At 37.3% G+C, this 15,540-nt stretch overlaps 1 long non-coding RNA gene across 1 annotated transcript in view; it reads right to left on the bottom strand.

The window, feature by feature from the left end:
• The window catches only part of LOC148189994 (uncharacterized), a 106,600-nt gene that overhangs the window by 15,016 nt on the left and 76,044 nt on the right, over positions 1-15,540 (bottom strand). The window lies entirely within an intron of this gene.

Genomic DNA, 15,540 nt, shown 5'->3' with positions numbered 1-15,540 from the left:
TGCTGGAAAACAATACAACCCAGTGATGAGCAGGATACTCTGCCTGATTCAGTACAAAATTGTATGCACAGGTTCAATCTTAATTCATACACACCGTAGACACAACTGAGTGCATCTGTGGAATTCATTTACAATTTGGAGATTCATCTTACTTTTTAAATGATTTTACAAAACAAATATGTTTACTTGTGGTTGTAACCAATACTAAGCTAACATTTAGAAAAACTAGGCCATGGAAGACAGTTGTTATGTTCTGGGTTTGGCCTCCATGTGGTGGTTTATTGTTTTATAGTTCTGGAAATTCAGAAACACATCTTATTAATTCCTTGTCCATCTTTAATTGCAGTACAAGCAGTAGCATAAAGCCATGGGCAATGCTTGCAAATGTCAGCGCAGTCCAGGCTCAAAGTTCAACACATCTGAACTTTTGGCAAAGTGCAGCATGCACAGTGTACTGCATACATAAGTGCTGGGCTGTTGCCAGAAGGAAGAAAATTAAAATGGACAAAATAATGAAGGAAGCAAATGAAAAAGATGGTTGCACCCCAATCAAGTAAATCGTGCGTTGGGGTCATACCAACGGAAATCTAACACTATTCTGTATTGGTGGGCCTACATAACTCCACACTGTTAAATTCCAGGGCTGCAAGTGAGTCCAAATTAGTGTCCTGTCCTGATTCATTTTAGAGTGCTTAATTGATTGCATGTATTAATGTAAAAGTTGTCTTGTCTTTGTTCTTGTAGGGCATGTTGGGTTTATTTTAGCACCTGTCGTCTAGGTAATAAACTTTGCGTACATTTTTTTCTTTTGACAATATAATGATGGCTTTTCAGACTCAGAAAATACTCTGATACTGGTGTTCTATATCTATTGATAAATAAAAAAAAATAAATTCTCACTGAGATGAAAAGATGGGACATCTGTCTGGAAAGACTGTCTCTTTGTTTTGCTTTGTTTTGTTTTGGTTTTTTTTTGTTTTCTTCACTTCATCTAAGTTTGCCTTGAAATGTGTAAAGGATTATTGCCCTCTGCAGACAAATCCTGGTTTGATTGAGGCCATTTTTTTACCGTGCACCAATTTATTCAGAAGTTGGAAAGCTGCAGTGATCGACTGTTCAATTTGATAAATGAGGCTAGAATGATTCAATATTTAATTACAGCAAAGATGAGGGCTGGTGACATCATGTGTTACTGCAATGAATAAGAAACTGGCTATTCAAAACAGGGCAAAATGTGAAAATACAAAACAAGGGCCCTCCATTTTAATTTTTTTTTAATACTCCATGTAAACGTACCGTATATGTGTGACTTTATAATAAAATAATTAAACCTTTTCACATAATACAAAAGAGTAGCAGAACAAAACAAAAGTTTGAGATATTGTGTAATTTAAAAAACAACAACAATAGAACCAAAAGGTTTTTGAATAAAATATGTTGCAAATGTTTCAGGTCCCATCATCCCAAGATGCTGCTGCTGGCCTCACTGAAATGTCTGGAAAACTGCACACTCCGCACTATTATTAAAATAGATAAAAAGTGGATGCATCAATAATAGGGGTAGGAATCTTTGGGAACACGATCCAATGACAATTGTGATTCTTTGTTATCCAACTCCATTCAAAACTGATTCTCATTCAAATGAGTAGAAAAAAGGGCACACTTTTCAGTCTCCAGTAAAAACATACAGGTTTCCTTATTACAATGAAACACAATATTACAACATAACTGGGAGTTAACAAATGGTCCACAGCCTTTGTATTTTAAAAAGTTAACTGCATTAATGAATGAATTAAATAATCTGAAAGCACCTCACATTTCCTGCATGTACGAGAATAGCAAAATGATGGCGGAGGTGCAGTGCTACGCAATGTTGCTATTAACGTCTCTGGCAGAGGACAATAGCCTCTCTGCTGCACTGTTAGCTCAAGAGAAAGCCAAACCGCTGAACGGGCTGGGTGCAGGGTTTCTGAGGTGAAACAGACCAATCACAGAGTTATTTTCTTCTGCAGAGGTGGTTTAAGTTGCAGTGTGTGTTGGTTAGCTGGTCTTTGTTTGTTAATTTCACTGCTGATTGCTGCTTGCTTCATTTTTGTTAGACTGTGGGTGATATAGAGTACATAGAGTAATCGCAATATATTTCACGTTTTTCTTGCAAATGTAACTATTAAGACATTAAATCAAAACAAGCTTGCAACCGCTGCCTTTTGTGAAGATGAATTGTATGATAACTCTAGCGTGTGCGCATTGTAGACTGTCCCAGCACTGTACTGTCCTCGCAGTTGAGTTCTGCCTTCTTCATCATGTTATTATTTTGAAAATCCAATTTTGACATTAGTTAATCAATGCTGAATCCTCAACATCTGCATCGTAATGCATCTACCATCAAAATTTGCCGTAACTTTAATTAATACTGACACCACTGCCCCCAAAGATCAAAGAAACATTTGGTCAAAGTAAAAAAAAAAAGAAGTATTTCTTGTCCTGCAAAATCTTGGGTCAAGTGTTCTAATTTGTCCATCCTAAAATAGTTGTATTGAAATTATTAATTATTCTGAATTATTTCCCTCAGAAACTCAGTGCACTAATTCTGTGTACACTGATGTTAATACCTTCTTCTTACCTAGTAAATTAATTGAATTACCCGGTGTGTCTACCAACACAAAAGTACACTCTGCCATACTCTCCCTGGTACCACTGTCTTCTGTTTTCTGAAGTGAGCAACATTTGGCCCATTGTTAGACCACAGTGCTGAGATGCACAGGGAACCTCTCTTCCCTATCATTCCTTACTCTACATTGCCAGCTCCAGCTCTGAACCTTTGGCTCTCCCTGATAAAATATTTAAGATCTGCCATGATTAAAGTGCATCCTCCTCACCTTGGCAGCAAAATCCATTAACCCCAGGAGAATCAATTCCATTGATTTCAATGATAGAGGCTGGAAATGTTGGAGGGATGAGCATGAGGTGAAGGTAGAGGGTGTGGGGAGGTGAAACATGAGGTACGGTGGTGAGTAGGTGGGAGGGGGAAAACTTTTTACTCATTGCTCACACAGTCAAGCTCCTGTATGAAAAATGCATGGGACATCAGTCAGGAACACAATTATTTGCATGGCTCAGAGGATTGAAGCAATGCGTGCAAGCCTCCTTGACACAAGCACTCAGGATGCTCCAACAGTACAATACAGCTCAACACAGCATAGCTTAGTGCAGAAGGAAGACAGCAAGGCAGCAAAGGACACACACACACACACACACACACACACACACACACACACACACACACACACACACACAACAACAACAAACTCAGATAAAGGGCATGTGTGAGTGTGTGCTGAATTATCTAGGTCACTGTCATCTTCACCATCATTGCAATCATCACATTAATGTAGAACACAGACCACATCCCTCTCACTCTCACACACACACACACACACACACACACACACACACACACACACACACACACACACACACACACACACACACACACACACACACACACACACACACTGCAGCAGAAAACTGTGACCGCAAGCATCCTCTCGCTCTCTGGCTCACCTGCAGAGCTGATCATTTCCGTTGCAGCCAATAATTTTTCTTTTAATGTACTTGATAACATGCAGGAAAGAATGTCAGTCTGTGCTGAGTGGAGATAATTACACTGATGGAGTCAGTGAGTATTTTGAACAATGACAGTTCTGTGTACTGTGAACACTATTAGAGATAAAACGGTCCGGGTGTGCTGGTAAATTGCCGTGGCCCTGTTGAGAGGCAGGGGGTCAAAACTTTGAATTGTATTTTAATCCAGAGCTGTCAAACCAAATAATGAAAGCCACGTCCATACGGGCTTTCACTGCTCCTTTTTAATTAGCCCAGAGGAAGCAGAGGGCAGATCATCAAGTTGAATTCAGTTTTACAGACACCTGACTCAAACACTGTTACAAGACTTAATCATTCCACTGCGTGAATGTACCAAATGTATTATCTCACTCGAATGGAATAATAATGGGAAGTCCCAAAATGACTATTGTGGTAGTACTGCACACGACCAAGTACCAACAACCGAATAAACTTTCAGAAAGCAGGGCCACATGCAGACAAGGAATCCAATGAGGTCTTGTAACAGATGGTATACAGTATAAATAATTCAAAATAACATGTCACCATGCTTTCTTTTCATCTGCCAACAATGACCTTCAACTGGAGAATAAGTGTGTGTTGTTAATGTGAACCCCTGTCTGTGCAGGCACCCCATCCTGCCCGTAGAAGTTGTCATTGCAGAGATAACGACCCTCACTGGCTTCCCAACACCATTCAGCCAGACATTTGAACAACGATTTTACTTTACTTGTATATAATCTGCTTCTGCTTAAGAAATCAAAATAATAAAGTCACCACCTCGCAGTTGTATGCCTCAGCCAACCAGTCAAGTTGCAGTTTACATCCACGTCTGTCCAGACTCATATGTAGCCTTGATAGTTGACAATTCTTCAATTATGGATGTTGCAGCAAGGACGCTACAAATTCTCAAACGTGGATGCTTCACACACATCTTCCAACAGAAAGCACAGAAGATCTGTAAAATCATCATACTTTTCAAGATAGATGCCCAAGATTAGTCTCACCTACAGACTACAGTGTTAAAATAACCAAATGTCTCCTCCTCTGTTCCCGAGTTATGGCAGTGAATAATGGCCAGAGATGTGTTTTTGCAGGACATTATGATCTCACACAGAAGATGACCCTTCTCCTCTTAAAAATAAAATGTCATTATTTCATCATTTTACCCTGTGAGACATTTGTGTGAAATGCCATAATTAGCTCATGATTTCTTGAGTTATGGCTAAAAACATGTTCTGTGTGTTCTGTGAAGTCATAGTGACCTTGACCTTACACCATCAAAATCTAACCAGTTCATTTTGGTGTCCAAGTGGATGTTTGTGAAAAATTTGAAGAAAGTCCCTAAAGGTGGTCTTGAGATACTGCGTTCACAAGAATGGGACAGACAACCCTTAAAACACAAAGCCTCTGGTCATGGCATGAAAGCATAAAAAGAAAACACTCCATAGTCACAAAACATGTTTACATATGACATCTGACATGATAGATACCAAATATAAAAATTGCTATCCATCTCAGTCAAATTATTCCTCTTCATTTTGATCTCAAATCAGTGCCAAAATTATTTTTGACCACTCTAAAAATGTTTTTCAAAAAAAGGACTGAAATAGATAGAATTGTCCTGAGACATGTAACCATGTCACCAAAATGTTGACATGAATGCAGATGTTATAAATATGTGTGTATGTTTTTGGGGATCAAAATTTCTGCAGCACAAAGGTGACAAAGCAAGCTGTCTGCGTGTTGGCTTCTACTAATCTAAAATCCCACTTTACCAAATTTTTAAGTTCCAACCTAACTTGACCCTAACCTTGATTTTCAAAATCCAACCAAAAGATTTGGTACAGGAGATATGTCAAGTGTTAGGAGGGTTTCAAATATAATTTACAGTACATGATTTATTGTCTTGCTTTTCTGTTGAGACCTTGGACAGTGTTAAGTAGCTTACTTTATGTCCTGACCTTATGGCACTTTGAATAACAAAGGGGCACTGAGAAGTTTGTTAAACAAGCACCTAAAAATCCTAAAAAACAGAAAATCATCCAGCAAATTCAGTTCATGTCTATGTATGATTCTCTCAAGGCCACTTCAAGTCTTAAAATCACTCTACAACTATGTTAATCTCATTCTGGTTTATATCGCCTGTGGATGGCTTGTCTGCAGCTGTGAATAAAATTTTTAATCATTCAGTCATTTATTGAACACAGGCGTTTTCTGTAATACAATCAAGTTATAAAACAGGCACATCTGTACTATTAAAATCTACTAAAGGCTAATAAGCAGTCATTGTGAGGCATCTGCAACAGCAGTGTATAGCAATGCGATTTTTGTTTTTTATTACAATTATTTTTCCTCTTAAGCAAAGTTATCTTGGGGGTTTACTGGTACTTCTAATTATTCGTAAAATATCAGATCAAAGATTAGGGGTGTGTGAAAACTCCTGATTATGGCATCAACATTATTAACTGAGATCAATTTCACCTAATTCCTCAAACCAAGAGGAAAACACACACTGATATAGTCAGAAAGTGTAATCTTCTTAAAAGGTGACAAGTGTTGATTTCTTCACTCCATTTTTTTGCAGACATATACAGTATGTATAAATGTATTATTATATATCAATATGTTAAAATAACTACACTGAATCAATTTACTGTTTTAATTTCTTGTACAGTATAATAGTCACAAATTCTTTTAAGAAGGCTATACAGAGAAAAATGTTACAAACACAGTGTAGTCCCTCAGTGGTTCTATTTTTGTACTCCAAGGTTGTACTGCAGGTGTATTTTGTACAATGTTCACCAATTGTATTACTACATTATGATTAAGTAGGCTACATTTTTGCCGTAAGTGACAACACTGCATTTGTCACATTTACAATATAAACGTAAAGAGACAGATGTGAAAATTTCAAAACACTGAAAATTAACACTATGCTGTATGCAGGAAGGAAAGTATAATACACACACACACACACACACACACACACACACACACACACACACACATACACACAAGTGAATGCATGCTCAGCATGGATGCATTTTCAAAGACATATTCACAAATTATAATCACATTAACCCAATAACTGAGAAGCTAATGAACTCCTGTGACTAAGTTATTTTGACTATCAATAAATTCAATGATTCATTGATTCTAATAACAAGACTATAAAATTGAAAAAAAGGAACAGCACCTTGCACGTTTAAACCACTTATCAGTTAATATCAAATGTTTTTACTAAATAAATGACCGAAAAGATTAATTAAAAACTCTCACTGATTAATTTTGTGGGGATAATTATACTACTACTGTTACTTCTAGTCTCAGCATTTGTCATGCACATGGTTTTTAAAGAGTCCTGTTTGATGAATGCATTTGACTTGGTTTTTTGATTTTCATAAAGCTGAAAATGTCAAAGTTTATTTCTTTTGTAGCAGCAGCATTATTATCATATCACACCTCAGCTTACAATGACTATACATCTCATCTGAACATATTTAGGCTCAAAAACATACATGTGCACACACATGTATAAGCACACAGGTCAACCTGATGTAGCCTCTGAAGCACTGAACAGAAAAGGCTTCTCAGTCAACCAGAACATCAAAAAGTAACTCATTATATAGAGCACGCAGAGAGCTGCAGTCTGGCAGCAGAATATGTTTTTACCTGCAACACTCGAAGGAACAGTTTACAGTGATTATTACAGTTATTGTTATTATTATGAACATCACTTTATCATTATAGTAAATTTTATTGGTAGTAGTTTATTTATGTATTGATGTTCAGCTTGATTTTGATAATGATGTTGACATCGTTGCTGTTCTTGCTCTATACTGTTCCCTGTTTAAACCACCTGTTAAAATGTGGTTTGGCAATACTACTACTCAATTATGGTCATACTAATAAAGCCTCCTCAAATCGAATTGAAAATATAAACTTTTTAATATTTCTTTCTTTATGTCTTGATTTTAATATAGACCGATGCATATTATTTCCTACTTTGTCTCTCCTGTCCCACCTTCTTCACCTGACACCTGCATACATCGCTACACAGAAGTACAGAGGGAGACAGAGTCGGTCACCATTTCAGAACAAAAGTCTTTTTCCATGACTGAGCCACAGTGGGGCAGTTAGCTACAGCAGGGTTTATTTTCCAAGCTGCAAACCCTTTTGTCAATTTGTTGACTGGCTTTTCTAATGAAGGCTGGCCAAAGGCTTTTTAGCAAACCACAGAATCGGGTCCTGCTTCCATGAAGAAGCTTAGCTGTGGCTTACCAGACCTCTATTACAACCATATCAGGAGAGCGCTTATAAGGTGAGGAACCCTGCTCTATAAATCGTTTAGTATTATATTATTAAATTCTATCCTTACACATCTTGAAGGTGTATGCTTACTCTAAAAAATAAACCTTAAGAGTCATATATATGAACATATATTTCTAAGTGTATCCAGGTTAATACATTAGTAACTGTTCATCTTCATAGGGAGCATCTACTTTCTTAGTAAATAAGGGGTCTGTTGATTACATTTTGCTACTTCTTGAGAAGCAATTGTAATTTCAATGTGATGAATATGCTACAGTTAAAGTCAGATGTTAATTTACCTTTTAACTTTAAGGTAAGGAAAACAAAAATGCATTGTGAGTCACACCACAGGAAAATGTGTTATTTACATCGCAGCAAAATGTGATTTTTTTTTTTAAATCAGTAAGTATATAAACCTATGTTTCAAAATCATGAAAAAATGACCAGTATTCCCTGCTTTGAGACACTGAGGCAGTCTGCTGAAGGAGCTAAAATCATGTTACAGTCAATACTAATGTTAGAGCTGGTAGCATTATACTGCATACATTTATTAGTGTCGCTCTGTTCACCCCCTTTGTGTGAGCAGCAAGTTCACTATGTTCTACAAACTCTTTTAACTCTTTCAGTCTAAAAAATCATGAATAAACAAGCCTGTTAAATGCCACAAAACAGTTTGACAGTCTAACTCCATCATGCAGCACTACACAGTTCTCAGTCTTTTCATGTGTTAGAATAAATTACTGATTTTGCTCTTTTACTCTGACTTAAACATCTATGGCAAAATTCATTGAAGTTTTTGAGATACCTTGTGAGAAAGTTTGAATGTGCCTGGACAAAAGATCAGGGATCACAAACACTATTAAGAATCCCCAGTAATTCATACTAATTTTAATGACTATTTGGCAAGTAAAATGTCATGATATCTTGCTATAAACCAAGGTGCTGGAAAGACAAAACTACAGCTCAGCTGCTGGCAAGACCAAAAGGTTAACCCTTCTTTTGCAACTTTGAAAGATAAAACACACAAGAACTCTTTCTTCAGATCATGGCGTTGTCATTATTAAGAGAAATAAGTGTTATTTAAGTTGTGGAGAAAGACACCCATGAATTTTGCTCATACCTTAATGTGAATAGAGAAAACTGATGAATTCCTTAAAAGAACAAATCTCTTTATACAAGTAGTTTTTGATTGAGGCCCAAAGGCTCACATATTGTGAACTTTATTTTCCTTCTGAAATTACAAAAATCATCCACAGCGAGTAAACAATGGTAGCAATTTAGCAATGGTAAAACTGATAGCTCATCAGAACATGATGAGAACATGATGAACTGTGATCTAAGAAACTGTCATTTGTCTGATACAGTACTGGCACACTTTATATAAGAGAGTGTGGTGGTATTTACAGATCGAGGATATCAAAGTCAATTAGTATCTGTCAGATCATGACAAGCTCCAGTCAAGCATATAGAGTGCCAATTAAGCTGCCTACACTTCCCAATTAAGGTTATAAGTCGTTACGCAACTTTGTTCCACACAAGCTATTTTTATATACATAGAAGTCACGAGTATATCATATAAACAATTAAGTGTACACATGCTCCTACATTCATCAATATTGCCAATAAAGATGCAAGATGAGATTCTCTTATTTTCAAATGAATGTAGAGTTGTGTTTGGTGGTGTTTGTGTGCTCACTTCTTCGAGTAATCAAGACCTGACTCGAGACTGTGTGAGGAATTTTGGTCACGTCTGGGAATTGGCACTTTTACTCATTTCGCTTGCACAGCAAAGAGACAGAAATTTATGGTGGAATGGATGGGTACATAATTGTAATTATGATGTAATCAATCATCCTTGTTTGCATCTCCTGAAACTCAACATTCTTCTTGTTTACTGTGCTCGGATCCAACAACCACTTTTAGATGGCCCCATCAAGTCCATTTTAAGTGAAATATGTCTCAACATTCAAAATCAGATTTTCTCTTGTTACTTAAAAACTGTGATACTCTGCTTCTTTACTGGTTGCTTCCAAACAGCAGGTGAGCACATCTGAGATGCAAGCATGTGATAAACTGCTCTGATGAAGCTGAAATACTGGTGTAATGGATCTAAGGAAGATTTTCAAGCATTTTCTTCAAGTTGCCCTGTGTGACAATGATTTGCTGGCTATATTACTGTAGTTTATATATATATATATATATATATATATATATATATATATATATATATATGGAAATAAAAGATTATTTATTTAAATACAGCATAACCTTCCTTTCAGTGCAACACTTTCACTTAGAAATTAGTACTGTACCTTTTGTGCTTTCTTCATTAATCGGTCACAAAAGTGCTGCCTGGATTATATTCAGAGATGCTTTTTTCAGGTAATGAATCACTACATTCATGGACAGCGAAGGCTTTGCCAAAATGTAGTTGGTTGGGATGGTCGGCGCACAAGTGCAGGACAAAACTCTCTAAAAGGTTAAGAGGAATTTGTTCGATTCAGCAACAAGGCCAAAACGATTACAGAGAGAATTGTTAATACTTCATTTTTGTAAAAAAAAAAAAAAAAAAAAAAAATTTTAAAAAATCATCAAAAATAAAAAACATTTAAGAACAACTTCGATGAAGGGGGATTTTTTTTTCATTGATGAGCTATACAATTTTTAAGCATGGGCTATATGTTGGATTGATTTTATTAAAGGGCTTGATTTGCACACACACACAGTTGTATTATCTAAGAATACAGAAGTATCGGCTCGGGCTTCAATATTACATGACCCGGATCAAAATCGGGCCAAATAAAAACGTTAACGGGGCATCCCTGAAGGAAGTAATGAAAGAATAATGCTTTCATCACTATAACTGAATACTGTATTGAAAGATTGTTTACTTTGGCGTGCAACACCTGAAATATGTAGTCAGTGTACATTTTGCTGATAAGTTCAGTATCAACATTTTTGCAGACTGCCAGGTATGTTACTTAGCAACATCTCCTCATTATGTTAGTAGAAAATGTCATTTGCTCCACATTACCTTTCCCTCATGATATATTAGCTGTTTCAAATTAGTTGTACATATGCGATTTCTAGGGAACAAGGCTGTCCAGTAAGGTAAAGGGTCTCCGTCCACACAGAGACTGTCCATCAGTGATTTACCCTGTAATAATTAAGTATAATTAATAATTAATAAGAAAGTTTTCCATTACTTAATAAATAAATAAATAAAAAATATGCAAAACAATTCAACAAGCATCATAAATGAAGCAGGTTCCTTAAGTCATACTTTGTACTGCCACTCTGTATTTTAAATCAGGGCTACAGCTCAGCAGTGTACTTAAAAAAAAAACACTCACAGAAATCCATCACCAATAAGGCCTTTACCCCTTAATTGTCTGCTAAGCAACAACAATGAGGAATCAAAGCCTTTGAAGATAAAGAGAAGCCATTAAGCTTACACTGCTGCACCAATCATTATCAGCCAAATCCCAGCGACAAGGCTCATCACAGGGGTAAAATAAAGAGTAGATAAGGCGGGGAGCTAATGATGATTTTTCTCCCAGCATCCAGAATGAAAAGCAACAAATGGGAGATAAAAAGCCCAAAGAGGTGTCACAGAAAGACTTGAGGGAGCTGACAGAGGCTAATCACCGGGGTTAAAACCTCTCTGAAAAGACAAGACTGAGACAGCCCAATCCCTTTTATGACTTGCTCACAATGCTGGTATGTGGATTATATTTTTCTCATGGTCAAAACTGTGAGGAGAAATATCTGGTATCTTCTGCTTCATTCCAAAAAATCCAACTGGATGAATTTTTGAGATAATATTAAGAGGTGATGCAAATGAAAAAAAAAATCATGCTTCCCGCAATTATTTCTCCTTTTCGTAACATCTACATAGACAGCTGTAGCCTCTGCTCTCAGGCAGTTGAAATAGGGGCAGTTTCTCACAGGGCTTGTCTCATTTCAATCTAATGACATAGCTCTTATAACTTTGATTTAATTAGCCACATTGATTCATGAAGCTGTCAGACTCAACTACAACAGACGTATCGCTGCAATATACAACATAGTTTTCATTTATCAGGCCTATTTAGAGCCTTTTCTTAATGAGTTTTCCCTTCGTGTTGTCTCTATTTGTGTTAAATTTAATCTGCTGCCTCAAAGTGAATTCAATATAAAGCTGTGGGACTCCCTAAACAGGCCCAACATGCACAAGACATAATTACGCTCTAACAAAGGATCTATCATCAAAGATTTACAATGAAATCCGGCAAGTCAAGAGACTGAGTTCAAGCAACTCACTAATATTTGCCAATAAGCTTTCATGACGCTCAGCTGAAGTTACTGATCTCCTGCAACATGTAATAAAATGTCTATGTTCATGCGCTGAAAGAAAAGCCCTTCTCACAAACACTTTGAGGTTTAACCATGTCCAGTTCAAAAACGTAACACATAAATGTAACACTATTGAAACCACAGATACTGAGCATGCAAGCATATGCATTCAGCACTGTATGGGTTTGTTTATAAATCTGTTCTCATGTTATATAAGAATCAGTTTACTTATTGGAGAATAAGGGTGACTGCAAAGTTATTTCCTCAAATTCTCAGTCTTGTTATAGCTGTGGAGAGAGGATCTGGCCCCGCTGTGTTGAGCCTTATTCTGCTGGAGCTTTGATCAGGAGGTTCACACAGGCGACAGACTATACCACCTAACAGGGGAAGTACTGCAGTGCTTGCACAGCGGGTGGGGGTTGATGCAGGGACTGTCTGTGGCAAGAAACCTCTGCAACTTGCGAAAAATAGCACCACGTTATATGTTTGCCTCGTGAATTTTGGTGAAACCCAACTTTTTTTCGACAGTCCGACTACTATTATCATTTCATACGAGGTAAAAGAGTTGCATATAGAGTACAATCAAGGCATATAATGAAATTACTTAAAGGAGCTATGATCAATATTTTTATATGAACAACAACAACATAACATGACTACTTGTGTGTGAAAGGGATAGCTTGCACTGACAAACCCTAAGATAATTATCACTGAAATCTGCTGTTTCCCTCAGCTCTTTGAAGATCTGGTGCTTGTTTTAGCTCATTGTTTCGACTATCCACCTCCAAACTTTACAGTATTTAGGTCACTCGCTGAAATACACAGTAGTGGAGCATTTAGGTGCTAACGAGCAATATAAAATGGGTGGGAATCATGGTACACGGTCCAGCCAAATACAAGGTTTTAACCTAGTCTTGTTAATTCACTGCACTGCAAAACTGAAACCTACCAAAATGACACAGATTCCAATAAATACAGTTGCCCGTTCTGCCCAGTGCTTGAAAAAGTTAAAAGAAAAAAAAAAAAATTCACGTCATTTTCCAGACATTGCTTTACAAGTGATGTTGCGTCTGCTCTTCTTTCAAAGACTTGGCTCTGCTCTGCCTGTGTCTGTCTCTATTGACAGTCCCAGGAATGTCAGTAAATCGCGCTATGCAACGACAGACACAGGAAGGCTTTTTTACTTCATAGATGAGATGATGGTGACAATAAAAAACACACAAGTGGGAACATGAAAAAAAACTTTCATTGCATCTGGGAGAAAATGCGACGAGGTTGAGAATGATTACCAGTGTTATAAGAACAACCACTTAAAGGAATAGCTTTGTGTTAAAGTGTGTGTGTGTGTGTGTGTGTGTAGTATCTGTGCAAGGACTGTGTGGTCAAGTGAGAGAAAGAGAGAGGGAGAGAGAAGAAGAGAGTTGGTGGCTACACTGACAGCAAACAGTTGATGATCGGAGCAGAGAAGAAAACCTTCAGTCTATGCCGTTCACACCAAAAATAACATTTAAAAAAAACGCAAAATGTTTTTATAAAACTAGTTTAAAAGAATCAACGCCAAAACTATAACAACAACATTAGCGAACCATATTGCTTTGGTAACTTTTAGAGCAATTTCATGAACGATAGAAACACTGCAAGCAAGTTGACACTGTGAGATACTCATTATTGAAATGACGTTTTCATGAAGATGCTCTGCAGAACGACACCTAAGATGTGTATTGTGTGCAATGCACAGCAGTCAAAGTCATCAATGTCCATTTTCTTAAGATGATAACAGAACTTGTGCTTGGCACTACTACCCAACCCTACTCAGACGACTCAAAATGTTACTACTGCTTTGTATCAGATCTGCAAGTGGAAAATTTTCTGTTAACAAGTTTGCCACAACAACTTCAGAAGGGAAAATATGTCAATGTTGAGTTTGCAGCTTTTGGCCAGAAAAAAAAATTAAAAAACTATTGTAGGTTTAATGCAATAAACCTGGATTTCGTTTCATTATGTTAAATTTGATGTCTTAAAACTTTAGAATACCTTACCACAACCAGTGAACAAAGAACATTGCCCCATCTAGTATATCCTGTGCACAATGAGATCAACACGCACAGTAGTTAAGTTAATATGTATCTTGATGTCGAGGCTCAATAACTTCGACATCACTGGGTCAAGTCCTTGAATAAATAAAACATCCAAATCATGCTGACTACTAATGTACCTCGACAACAACGTGGAGGAACAAAAATCGAGCGGACACCCGCTCTCTCACTCGCTGCTCTTAACACCAAATCTAATTGATTCTCAATGATATCCTTTAACAGTGTTAAACAAACACTAAAGCCAACATCGGTGTCACAGTGGACCGCATTTATTGAATAATAATGGCTTGTGCTGTTGCTTCGGTGTTGTTAACCTTCATGGCTTCAGATAATGGGAGCAGTGGGTTGTGGGACAGTGGGAAAGCTGTCGCCTATTGCTCTTGCTGCTTCACTGCTTGCTGTACCTCAAACTGCACCAGCTACCTCCATAATTGATGAAGCACTTGGGATTTGGGGGGGACCCTGCTCTCAAAGATATTTCTAAGTTCCAAGTTCTGATTTTCAATTCTATTTTTGCTTTGGACATCTCCTCCTACATGAAAGTCAATATCCAGATGATCAATGCCAGTTTGTTTGTCTTTTACTGGCATTAAACAGAACAACTGTTTGAACAAGGCTGTTTAAAGATTGACTTCACTCTGTGCTGACAGGAGTAACGATTAAGTGAGTTGAAATCCTTTAACACAAAAACACAAATTTTAACATGAGCAAAATCAGTCACATAACATTTACACAAGAGGCCTGTTGACATTTCTCTCCTGTTGAAAAGGTAAAAAGCAGCTTTCATGTGAAATCTCTCCGGGTGAGGTTCTTCCTTGATGTTTCAGCATACCGAACCAGCTGTAATTGACTCTGCTTCAGACTCCATATCTGGAGGCAGTGATAGCGTGTGCGTTTGCAAATGCATGTAGATGATATCTGCATGACTATTGAGTCCATACAATAGATGCTGTGAGCAGTGGCGGGTTTTGAAGCCGTCCTATTATCATTACTTGCCAACCTGGCGGAAGAGAGGAGTAGATGAAAGCAGATGGGGGAGGGAATAGCTGCCTGAAGGCATCAAATCATTTTAAAGAAACCTCAGGTCCAAGTGGAGAACAAGTAACTCCATAACAGTCATAACAACTAGAACACATGCATGACAAGCTTTAGTGTTTCACAACACTTAAAA

This window comes from Plectropomus leopardus, chromosome 3 (genome assembly GCF_026936395.1).
Source record: "Plectropomus leopardus strain MGB_pleo_1.0 chromosome 3, ASM2693639v1, whole genome shotgun sequence".
Taxonomy (NCBI): Eukaryota; Metazoa; Chordata; class Actinopteri; order Perciformes; family Serranidae; genus Plectropomus; species Plectropomus leopardus.
This window is presented reverse-complemented; position numbering and strand designations above follow the sequence as displayed.